Raw genomic sequence first — 12692 nt, forward strand, 5'->3', positions numbered from 1 at the left:
TCTCAGCCGTGCTGGAATGCAGCTCAAGCTCCTGCAATTTCAGCAGGCAGGAACTTGCTCTGGTTTCTTTTGTTTGCATCCCAGGCAGTGAAGAAAAGTGAAGCCATCCTGACTTCTTACTGTCCATCAAGTCTCATCTTCAGAGCTGCTGTACTAAAGAGAGGAGATTGTCAGCAGTTCATGACGAGAGAGAATGTGTTCACTCAAGGTCTTGCTGCTAAGCTGTACGTTTATTAAAATATGTGGAAAAGGGATGAGGGTTTGGTTTAGACATACTGAAGTGCTTCAAGAGCCATTCCCTCACAAATCAGTCCCATCTGAGTCAGTGGAATTTTTTATGTACTACTGGCTGCATTGAAATAAATACCTGCTTCCTAAGCCTTCAAAGCCATGGAAATGGTCCCAAACGATAACACTGCCAGCATGATGGAAATAATAATAAGCACGATGAGTGACAAACAGTTAATGGAACAGAGTTGTGCCCTGGGGACATGGATTCTGGTTTGCACAGAGTTTTTTATTAATGCATCACAGGTATTTCACTAGGTGTCACCGTTTTTGCTTTCCCTTGTCAGTCTAGGGAGAGACAAATTGGTAAAGCTGGGTGTGAGGATGTGTGAACTCCTTCACCCCTCTTCTCTTAAAAGTAACTGTGACCCCCAAGTTCAGCCCTCCAGAACAGACCTGGATGTGCCCATCCATTACAGTTGTACATATTTTTGTAAAATCCCTGGACAGCCCATACTGGGGAAACAGTGAACAGGAGGAAAAATTTCTCCACGTATCTCTGGAGATCTTAAAGCCCTTTGTAATGGCAGGGAAGACACTAATAATCCCAAAATGCAGTATAAATACTGAGGCTCACAAAATGCCACAGAATAAGTCACACAGTAAGTCAGTATGAGAGAGGAGACCAGAGCTCCTCACTTCCTGGGTGGTTCCCTTATTTCCAGGTATTCCTGCCTTTTAGCTGTGCAGTAGTTTTCCACTATTCACTAGATTGGGATAAGGGTAAAACATCTCCAGACTAGCCTGTGTTCAGAGAGGGGATGTTAATGTACGATACCTAGAGGGTGTTACACTCCATTATGAGATTTTTATTCAGGATTAAACCAGCCTTAGTTTACTGCAGTTTATTGCACACTAAGTGAAGGTGTATTAACTTTATACCACTATTTGATTTATCTGAGCTTTCCCACAGAAAAGCCTTAAATGACCTTGTAGACTGGAGCCCTTTATTTCTTGATGCCACAAACAGGCAGAAACATGTTTTTTCCTGTCTTCTCAAGTGACTGGTAGGAAAATTGAATTGTAGCCTGGGAGCTGGCCAGGGACACCAGCTGCCAGCGCTCGGAGTCCAGCAGCTGACATCAGAGCACCGGCCCCATTGACAGCAAAGGTTACACAGACAAACATTAGCAAAATAGGACCAAGTCCTGATTCATAAAATAGATGAGTTGGGATGAGCATGGCACATGTCCCAGCCCTTATTCCCATGCTTTCCCTGCAAAGCCTAGACCCATCCAAGGCTCCCTGCCTCAAGTCTGTGTCGCTGCTCAGGAGCTGTGTGATGTTAAAACAAAAGTGAGCAGGTGGTGCAGGGGGGGCTGCTCGTTCAGAGATAATGAAATGTGAGGAGCTGTGGAGTGAATATTCTGGGTGAAGAATCAGATCCAACATTTATTGCAATACCTGTGTTGGATGTTTGTAACACCTAAAAGCCTGACAGCACTGTTTTCTTGGGGGATTGTGAGGAGTGGGGGCTCCCACTGGGTTATTTCATCCCTTAGACATCAGGAGGTGGCACAGGTTAAAGAGAACTCACCCCCATGACCTTGTTTCTGATAAAGGAAATAAAGGTATAGGGAATTAAGGGAAAAACATTTGGATAATAATTTGCTAAGGTGTCTTATTGATGCTGAAGATGTCAAGCTTATAATACAGGAAGCTGGAGTTGTGAGTGAGGAAGGGTTCATTGGGCTGTTGAGAATGCCCAATTTTTCTACTTGCCTTTGCAAACAGCCTTGTGTCCATGTGCCTGGGAGCTGCCTGGTACCTGCCTCCCAGGGAGCAGCATGTTTCCAGTTGTCTCTTTAAATGACTTAAAGCACTGCCAGGATCTGATCACTCATTTCTTAGAAAAATAGGAGTCTCAGCCAAAGGCTCACAGAAACGATGAGTAAATTTCCTGTAAAAATAAAAACAAAGGCTGTTTACCATCCCTCGTTCTAAAGAGTCTGACAGTACAAATGCTCTCAGCTGCTTCAACAAGCACTGAATCAAGCTGCTGGGTCACTCATCAGGTAGAGACTTTGTCCCTATTTGCCTCTAACATGTTGATAATTACTATTTTTTTTAACAAAAGAGGAGTAGTAAGAAACAATTACTTAGTATTAAAAGTATTGCACAAATCCATCTTCTTTTAAAGGATACACTGACTCCACTAGAGCTGGGTCTGCACCCTGTGGGCAAACTCAGCACCTTCAGTGGAGCTCTGTCAGGACAAGTTGCCTTTGTGACTGCTGCTCCTCCAGCATCCAGTGCCTGTGTCTGTACAGCTTATTCCTGTGCCTGGAGGAAAACGAGGCATTATGAGGCACTTGCACACCAAAATAACTGCCAGTATGGCTATTTTAGGGTTTATTTTTTAACTTGCAGTCTGTGGATCAGGCCTGTGCTGGCAGCCTTTGTCCACGTGTGTCTCAGAACTTGAGAAATGCAACTTTTGTGACGCTGTTTGCAGACCCCAGAAACGCCGCTTATCGTCTCTGATCAGCATCATCTTTGCATGAATTCCGGTCCTGTATCCAAGGCAATCTCATTATTTGCTATACACGCTCGATCTGCTGGCTAATTTCTTTCTCCTTCTCACGGGGGAGGAACCTTTCTGTGCTCCACAGGCGTGCCTGTGTTTAGGAGATTAAAGAAAGCAGGCAAGAGGCATGAAGAATGCCACCCCATCGCGGCGGCGGCGGCCTGAATGGGAGCACAGTTCCGAGACAGATGTTCCTTGCAATTGAATTGTCTGTGTCAGTGACTGAGAGTTCAGCGCTCTGGAGAGGTGTGAGGCGGAGGGCACGGCCGAGCGGAGGGCTGGCTGCAGCTGGGGAGCTGGCACGGTGCAGGCAGCAGCTCTGCTGATTCTGACACGGCTGCGGCATTAATCAGTCTCGGCCTCGAGCACCGCTGGCTGGCTGTCCTGGAATTAATTTGGCTAATGTAGCGCGTGATGGAAAGCCACGTTTGCAATCTCTTTGCCAGGCAAGGCTGGATGGATTGATAGCATCCTCTGTCCCTGGTTAAGAGAACTCACAGCGGAGCTCCACTGAAGGGACACCCTCTGAGAGTGTGGCTCCATCCCCTGAGAGATGTTTAACACCTCCTGGCTCTGGTGATTGTCAGAGGGAGCCTGAGGAGACAGGGAAGAGGTGGCATTGTCACAGCGGTGGCCCTGCAACCCCTGTGCAAGTGGGAGGTGTCAGAGTTTTTTTCTGAGGGCGGGTTTCAGTACCAGTCTCCAAATAACTTGTTTTGACAAAGGGGAAGGTCTCCAGCACGGGATGCCTATTTGCAGTCATGGTTACAAGCTGGTGGTTACAGACTAATGTGTGACCAATAAGTATTTAAGATGTCTAATGAACAGCTGTTTGATTTGCTTTTGTTCACAATCAGGCTGAGTCTGAATTAAACAAGAGCCCAGTGATGGAAAGGACTGAAATGCTCCCAGACAGCTCCCTGGACAGAGACTGGAAACACACCCAGTGCTTTCCTTGTGCCCCATCCCCAACACCCCCCCATGCACCAGGGCCTTGTGGGCCTTTGCTGCGCCACTTCTGTGGGGAGCAAGAAAAGAGAGAATTATGAAGCACCCAGGAGGAGGCAAGAGGCAGGTGAATATGGCAGTGGTGGGAGTTGAGGCAGAACCAGCCCAGCAGAGGCTCCAGAGAAGCAGAGCACAAATCTGCCCAGCAGCTCACCCAGAGACGACATCCAGCTTGGAAAGCAGATGAGGGTGTACAATAGACAGGATGATATGAAAGGGAGACCATCACCTATCCACCAGAGCCCCAGCTAAATTAATTTAGTATCACAGTCAACAGAAAAGTACTTTTTGAGGGAGGCTGAGCATCTCTTTACCAGCAACCACTCTGTGAGATGCCTTGGGTGAGCAGCTGTGTGCCTCCCCTCCCCACCACTGCCCTGGCACGTTCAGGAACACAGAGAGAGCTGGAGCTGATTGCAATAAACCCATTAGCACATGGATGTGAGCCACAACACAGCACTGTGCAAACTAACCCAGAAGGATGTTTGCAATGTAGGCAAGTTAATTGCCAAAAATAACCCCCAACCCACCCTGGCTGCTGCGCTTTGCCATGGGAACAATATTGTGCATGTGATCACATTCAGCAGGACACAAGCAGCCTAAGGGTCTTTTTACATTTGGCTTGAAAAGGCTAAAAATAGACCCCAAACCACATTCCTTTTTTGCATTGCCATCTCCTCTGCCTCTTCCTATTCACTGGCACTTTTACATGCAAAGCAGGATTTGGGATCCAAGGCCCCATAATTAGACTCCAGCCTGGCAGCTGCAAGTGGAACAGCTGGAGGTGTTATTTTTATGGGTTATTAATTGACTCCATGAAAGCCCAGCAAACAGAGAGCCAGGGAGCTGCAGTGCACAGCCACATGACAAGGTCTTAGTGACAGGAAAAGATAAAATAAAAGAGAGAATTCAGAATCCTAAAGCCGATTAGTTATAGCAATTTCTCCAAAGCTAAATATAGGGAAAAAATCCTCTCCCATCTTCAGCTCCGTTGGCGGAGATGAGAAAGCGCAAGGAAGGAGATAGACAGAAATTTCATTTTTCACATAAACCCCCATGGGCTGCAGAGAGGAACTGCTGCTTTGGTGACACCCCCAACACTTAAATCCAGCTGTCCCTGGCAGCTGCCCCCTGAGCAGCCCTTTGCTCAGCACTCACAAGTGCAGCTGCCCTTGCTCCAGCCTCACTGTATTGCGCAGGGGAATGACACAGGGAAGCTCCCCAGCCATCCCAGCACCCAGTCATGGCCAGGCTGGCACAGTGCTGGTGCCTCTGCCAGGCACAGGGTGAGCCTGCAGAGCCCCCCCTCCAAGGGGCTGAACCACCCACAGTGCCCCAAACCAAAGCAGGACAGAGCCAGGAGACTTCTTGCCTCCAGGTCTCCTTCCTCCCTGCCTTTCCTGCAGCTGGGGACAGATGAGGCTTGGGGACAGCTGAAGCCACCTGGGGCTACAAGAGAAACCTGTCATCAAGAGCTGGAATAAGGAAAGGCTCTGGGTGCTGACAGCACGAGGGGATAGGATTGGGTCATCACCTCTGCAAAACCTATTGTACATCTAAGACCTCAGGGAAATAAATAACAGGCAGCTCCAGCAGAGGTGCTGAGAAGCTGGGAAACTGGCAGAGCATTTCAGATTTATGGGAAATTAATTTAGCCCAGTCTGGATGCTGACAGCCAGCAAGGCCCTCTCACCAGGACAGCCCATACTGCTGGCCCAAGCTGTGGGGTCGTTGTCAGACCTCAGGTTTAACTTCCAAAAATAAATCACTGTTGTACAGTAGAGGTAAAGCAGCACCTCTCCCAGAGCAGAGGACAGCCAGGATCCTGGCACTCAGCATCCCCTGTGCTGGCAGGCAAAGGGGAAGGGAAGGCAGTGGAAAGGCTGCTGCTGCTTGGGGGCCAAAACTCTGCCCAAGAAAGCCCCTTCCTCATCAGGAGACAGGGCAGTCCCGTGTTCCACAGCTCCAAGACAGGGATTTCTTCCCACTTTCATCACCCACACAGCAAGAGAAGCACCAACACCATACCCCCAGATGTCTCTTCACAATGTTCAGTCGTAGGCAGTAGTCAGAAGAGGGGGATATTTCTCTCCAACCTCCATCCTTGACACTAGACACCCCTCTGGGTGGGTTTGGGGTATTTCCAGTCCCTCCCATATTCCCAGCTGCACAGGCTCTGTGTCTGGAGACAGATGAGGGAAACCCATGTTTTGTAATGTCACCCTCTGGAGACCATTTCTGTGATAACCAATGCCCTTCAACACGAGCATGCCCTCCTGGCCCAAACCCACCCCTGGGTTTGCTGCCAGGGCTGTTTTCCACTGCAGCCTGGCAGCGCTGGGAGCGTCCTTGGGCAGGAAGGCTCCTCTTCAAAAGCCAGCTCTGCTCCAGGCTGTGAACTGGAAAGAGCTGTCAGAGCTCCTGCCAGGGGCCAGCACTTCATTCCTGTAGGGTGGGGTTGGGGTTAGGCCTTTATTTGCAGCAATCTGCCTGCCCAACTCCCCCAAAACACAGCAAGGCCACGGGGCTTCCAAAACTTGAGTTTCGTACTATGATGGAGCCTTTCCCCAGGCTGGGGGTCCCCCAGGAGCAGAAGTGCCAGGGGCAGAGGGACAGCCCCAGAATAGGGCTCCCATGGGGCAGGCAGGGCTGGGTATCCAACCTCAGGGCTGCAGGGACCTTCCCCTCACCCAGTAATCCAGCCCAACCAGGCAACTGCTCCGTGTCTGAGAACACAGGAGCTGAACCCCCCCACTGCAGGAGGGAAACCAAACATGTCACAGAGAGCTGTGGTTCTGCAGGGGCCCTGTGTCCCTGTGGTGCTGCACAGAGCCCCTCTCCAGTCCCTTTAACCCCAGCATGTGGGCTGCAAGGACACTGCCACAGCAAGGGAGCTCAACATCCCCTGTGTGACCCTGCTCAGGCCTGGGGAGGTGCATGTTGCTCCAGCATCCACAGGTGTGGCAGTCCCAGCTCTCCCCAGGCTGTTTTCCCTGGGAAGGCTCAGTCTGTGCCATCTGTCCTACCATCACACCTCTCCACGAGATCCAAAGCCGTGGTTGCACAGGGACAGACAGCACTTTGGGGACAGCAGGAGGGGAGGAGGCTTTTTCCAGGGGGTGTCACAACCACAGGTGACAGTGCTGGAGAGCAGAGAGCTGCTGGCAGCTGCCAGGGTTGTGAAAGTCTTTGGCCTTCATGGCGTGGGTTGGAGATTTGGGAGCAGAGCACACCGAGTGAGCTGAAGACAGTGACATTTTCCTTCCCAGCTGCTCCATCCATGCCCACACAGCTGGTGGGATGACTCTGTGCAACTAATGATGCAACGTGATTAGTAAACAAATCATGCATTTGCACCAGGAAACAAAAAAAAAAAAAAAAAAAAAAGAGGAAGAGGAGAGAAAAGAAAGAAAACGAGTCACATTTTGGGCTGGCAGCACGCAGCAGTGAGCTCTTTATAAATCTGCTGAGGAAGGCACTTGCACAGCACATGGTTTGGGCAGATCAATGAAGCTGCAAAGCAGCCTGGCAGGCACACAAATCCACTTTCTAATGAAATTTACAGCAAGTGGAATTTAGGTCACTACTCGGAAGCATTCAGTTTATTCCAGGCAGCTTTTAAAATATTTAAGAAATAGCTGTCAAATTAAGCCTGCTCACCTCTGACTGCAAGGTCCAGCTTGGAGCCATGGCAGATTTCTTAGCTATGGCTTAAAAATATGTATTTTTTCAGCTTTCTTTGCTTGCCCCCTCCCTTCATCACCACAGCACAGGGATTGGCATCAACTCTTGCCATGCAGACCTGGCTCTGCTGGGAGCTGGGAGCTCAGAGCTCTGGGGATACTCAGGCTGTGCCCAGCCCCATCCTTCCCCAGGGACAGGCAGTGAGACATCAGACGTGTCCTTCCTGCAGCCTGTGCCCAAAGGACTTCAGCTGCTGCAGCCAGACCTAAAAACAGCTCTTGAGGGAGCAGCTAAAAGCAGCCTCTTAGCAGCAGAGGGGAGCCTTCACCTAGTGGAAGGGTCTGGGCTGCACTGCGGGTTGCCAGTGCGATTCCCAGATGTCACACTCCAAGACAGCTGCCAGAGCAACTTCAGTGGGGGGTGGAGGGAGAGGAAAGGTGGCAAACAGGCAGTTCTCTGGCTGTTTACCCAGCAGAAGTGCCCACAGCCCTCAATCTGTGACAGCACACTCACAATTCCTGCAGAGATCAGAGCATTTCCACTTCCAACAGGGCAAAGGTCAAACCCTTACATAACACAGACAGTGGGAGCTGATTGCTGCTCCAGCTTTAGGTCCAGCCAGGCACAGAGCTCAAAGTTCTTCCGGCCTCAGCACAAACCAGGAGCAGAGCAGGGGAGAGCAGAAGGCAGCCCTGGAGCGGGGCTGGGCTCAGTGCAAGGGGAGATGCCACAGGCACAGCCAGGCCCTCTGAGGGCTGTGCTTTGGAGGATAAAGAGGTTTCCCCATAGCTCACCAACCTGCCCCACCTTGGCAGCTGCCCTCAGCTTGCTCACCACAGCCTGGGCATCTCCCCTGCCCACAGGGAGGGATGCTGCCCTTCCACAGGGTCTGACCAGATCCCAGCACAGCCCCAGCGCTCAGGATTTGGCCTGGCTGCAGTTGAGGTATAACACAGGTGCCTGTGCAAACACCTCTGCCTCCTTCCTCATTATACACATAAATATCCATTTCATGCTCAGCTGATGGAGGATTTGGTTGGCTGGGTTATGATCCTGGCTGCTGCTCCACAGCTGGCTCTGTACCAGGATCTGGCACTGGGGACACGGTCTCTGAGCTGCCTCCCATCAGCACTCCTGGCCATGGATGAGCACACCAGAGCTCACTCAGACACCAACCCTGTGTTCATCCTGGCCCTTCTTCCACCTCATTGTCTCTCCTGACAGGGTTCCATGTCCATCCCTGCACCTCTCCTGTCCCTTTTGCTCCACTCCTTATCCATAGGGATGTTATTGAGTCTGGAAGAAGTGATCCTTGGATATTACCCAGCTCTCTGGGACCCCTCTTCCCTCTAGGAAATTTACCCATAGGATTCCTGCAAGAAGGTCCCTGGAAAGACCAGTTAGCTGTTCCCATGCCCAGGCTCTGACTGTACATCCCTGGCAGCACATGGAGGCCTGGGTCCTCCTGACACCACAGAGCTGCACATCCCACCTGCCTGTGGAGCTGCTCCCCTCCCAAATGGATCCAGCTCCAAAATGTCTGCAGACCCACAGGATACCAGCAGCTGGAGAGGAGCCTGTGTTCCTCCACAGCCACAGCATCACCAACTCAGCCAGACACCCAGCTCTCCTCTGGCTGCTCCCTCAGGCACCGAGTGCTGCAGCAAGGCAGCGCTGCTGGGTCCAGTTCTGCTCAGGATTTCGTTCTGAGCAAGACACTTGGAGGCAGAATTTAGCAAGGAAGAAATCCTACACCTGGCCAAGAAGCCAACCTCGAGCTGAGCAGCACATCCTGCAAGCACAGGGAGCGCACACAGCCCAGCAAGCAGCACGGGCTTGTGGAATTTCACAGCACACTGGTGTCGAGCTTGGCTTGGGAAGGTTGCAGAGCAAGTGGAAATTCCCTCCAGGAAGGGAAATCTAGCAGCCAGGCTCTTTTGCAAGTAAAACATTTGTTCCTGCTGTTTAGATAGGAGAGGGAACTTGGAATGTGCAAGTTATCCCTCCAGGAAACCTCCTCCAGGAGCTGGGCACGACCTGATCCAGCCTACAGCAGAGCTGCCTCCCTGCACACTCCAGCTGCTCCTCCTGGCTGCAGGCTGCCCAGGGACACCCGTGGCACGCCCCGAGCCCGGCTGGCAGTTGTGTAACGCAGCCTGGGCTGCTGCCAGGGCACGGAGCAGGGATCTCCCGAGGGATATAATCCTGCCACGGCCTCGCTGCCTGCACATCCGAGAACGGAAAGGCTCCCGGTTTTCCCATTTCCCTGAAAACAAAGAATTCTGCGGAGCTCCGCACCCTCTAGTGGAGGTGGGAGCTCGGCACACCCAAATCCCAAACAATCCCAAATCGCACAGCACTGCCGAGCTCAATGCAGGATCCGACTGCCTGACAGCTCCCCAGGCAGGGCTGGGGCACATCTGCAGGGGGTGACAGCGCTGGGGACAGTGCAGGTGTCACTTCTGCACAGCCACATGCCGCAGGTAAACCCCTGCCTACAGTGCTCAGGCACAAAAGGATTAAACAAAACAAAGAAAGTCAACTTTGAAAAATGGATTTTATTCATGTTCATCATCCAGTTAGGCACAACTGCTTTCTATAAGCTACAGGAAAGCTGGAGGGGGAATTTTTACAAGAGCCAGGACAAGGGGGAATGGTTTCAACAGGCACAGGGAAGGGTTAGACGGGGTATTGGGGTATTAGGGAGGGTGGGAGGCCCTGGAACAGCGTGCCCAGAGAAGCTGTGGACATATTCAAGGCCAGGCTGAACTGGGCTTGGGGCAAGCTGGGATAGTGGAAGGTGTCCCTGCCCATGGCAGAGGGTGGAAGGAGATGGTCTCCATGGTCCCTTTCAGCCCAAACCCCTCTGATTCTGTGATAACCCAAAAAGACCACACAGGAATTACCAAACTGCAAGAGCAGCTCTCACCATCCTGCAGAATCACCTGAAAATAAAAAACCAAGATGTTCAGCCAGGAATGCTAAAGCCAGAGCCCCCATCCCACACAGTCCCATCTCCTCTGGATCAGTGTTAACTGAAGCATCATCTAGCTCAGCCCTCCCTAAAATCCTTCCCAAAAGCATCTCTACCACGAGCACTTCCAGAGCCCCATCACCCATCCCACAGCAACAACAAACTGGAAAAGCACTTGTTATTTTGGCAAGGAATGTTTGCCAGGAGGCAGGATCACCGTGGTGCCAGGTTCCCAGCACAGGCCTTCCCCTCTCCCTTCCCACACCTGCCAGGGCACACGGTCCCCTGAGGTGTCCCCAGGTGAACCCCCTGCTGCAGGAGAGAAACCAGACATGCGAACAAGAGAGCAAAGTACACAGCTTCCAACGAAGCCTTACATTTGCTCAAGTGCAGAAACCACCTTATCACTACTCCCTGCTACGTGGGGGACAACGTTGCAACTCGAACAGCATCTAGTGACAAATCAAGTACCCATGTTCCCATTGCCATACCTGAGAGAGCACCGGTTTGATTTGGCAAGACATTTTCAAAAGGAGACTCAGTACACATAAAAAAACCCACAATCTAACCAGTTTTTCCTTGGATTAGGGGTGCAGCTGTTGTATGCAGTATCATACATGACCATCAAAATGCTTCATGAATGTTCACACCTGTTACTGCACAGGTGAGGCCCAGCACGGAGCCCACCTGGGAGCTGCTCTTGGGCACGGGTGAGGCTGGCTGGTACCACCCAGCAGCCCTTCCCCAGCCCACAGACCCTGAAGCCCTGCCCAGGAGGGGCACACGGGGCTCCCACGACTCACCTGGTGCTCCCTCACCTCAGGAATGGAAGCACAGAGTCCCACCCGTGTCACCATGTGGGGCTGAGCCCTGGCAGGAAACCCTGTGACACACAAAGCTCTGGGACACTCACAGCAAAAACACATCCTGCTCTGGCTGCTGGCCCTGCAGGCCCCTCCCCACCACACACCTCACCCCTTACACCCCACGGGCCCCTCTCTGCTCTCCCCCTGCTCTGGGCCCCACACCTCCTCAGGGAGCAGCCACACCCCAGCCCACCTACAGACCTCCTACACAGTCCCAAAGCCCCAGGAGACCCCAAACCCTGCGGTCCCCAATGCTCCAGCCCCCCAAAGCCTGCCTCCCCCAGCCCGCACTGCAGTCCCTCACTGACCCCCACAACACCCCAACATCCCCCCTGCCCCCCCACAGCTGCCTCCCCCAGCCCACCACAGAACCCCACAGCCTGTCCCCCAGGCCCTCACTACCCCCATCACTGCATCCCAAGCCCCTGTCTGCCCCGGCCTCCTCAAGTCCACCCCTCCTCCCACACCGTCCTCCAGCCCCACTGCAGCACCCCCTGCAACCCCACACCTTCCCCCGTACCTCAACACCTGCCACCCTGATCCCAAACCCCCTCTGCACCCCCAAATCCAGCCGCCCCCAGCACCCCCAAGCCCTGCACTCCAGTACCTCGCTTCACCCCACTCCGCACCCCTCCAGCGCCCCAAACCCCGACTCCCCCATGCCCCAACACCGCCCCCAGCCCTTGCTTGCCCCCATTACCGCCCCTCCTCGGTTCTCCCTCACACCCCCGTGCCCGCCATGGCCCCGGCTCTCCCTCAGCGCCCCCGTGCCCGCCATGGCCCCGGTTCTCCCTCACACCCCCGTGCCCGCCATGGCCCCGGCTCTCCCTCAGCGCCCCCGTGCCCGCCATGCCCCCCGCCCTCCCTCAGCACCACGCGGCCGGAAGCGCGACGGGAAAGGCACCGAGAGCAGCCGCGGGTCAGAGCGCCGCGCGGGGCACGGCCCGCCAGGGACAGCGCCCTCCTGCGGCAGGAACTGGGACTGCAGCGGCGGCCGGGACCCGCCGGGAGCGGAGCCCGGGAACGGGAGAGGAACGGGAGAGAAACGGGAGGGGACCCGCCGGGAGCGGAGCCCAGCGCTGTGGCCTCGGGAGCGGCAGAGAACGGGACCCCGTGCAGCTCGGAACGGCCCGACCGGGCAGGGTTTGGCTTTGGAGCTGCTGGTGCCAAGGGAGCCCCGGAGATGCTCCAGGGATGGAGTCACGGAGATGCTCCAGGGATGGAGTTACAGAGATGCTCCGGGGGCTGGAACCATGGAGATGTTCCAGGGCTGGAGTCACGGAGGTGTTCCAGGGCTGGACTCATGGAGATGCTCCAGGGCTGGAACCATGGAGATGCTCCAGGG

General features: G+C 53.5%; 1 non-coding gene across 1 annotated transcript; it reads right to left on the minus strand.

Annotated features, from left to right (window-relative positions):
- Positions 1-11078: 11078 nt before the first annotated feature.
- LOC121338526 lies at positions 11079-11234 on the minus strand. The gene has a single exon (XR_005953049.1).
- Positions 11235-12692: the final 1458 nt, after the last annotated feature.

The sequence above is a fragment of the Onychostruthus taczanowskii genome, unplaced genomic scaffold (genome assembly GCF_017590055.1).
Source record: "Onychostruthus taczanowskii isolate IOZ18803 unplaced genomic scaffold, ASM1759005v1 scaffold30, whole genome shotgun sequence".
Lineage (NCBI taxonomy): Eukaryota > Metazoa > Chordata > Aves > Passeriformes > Passeridae > Onychostruthus > Onychostruthus taczanowskii.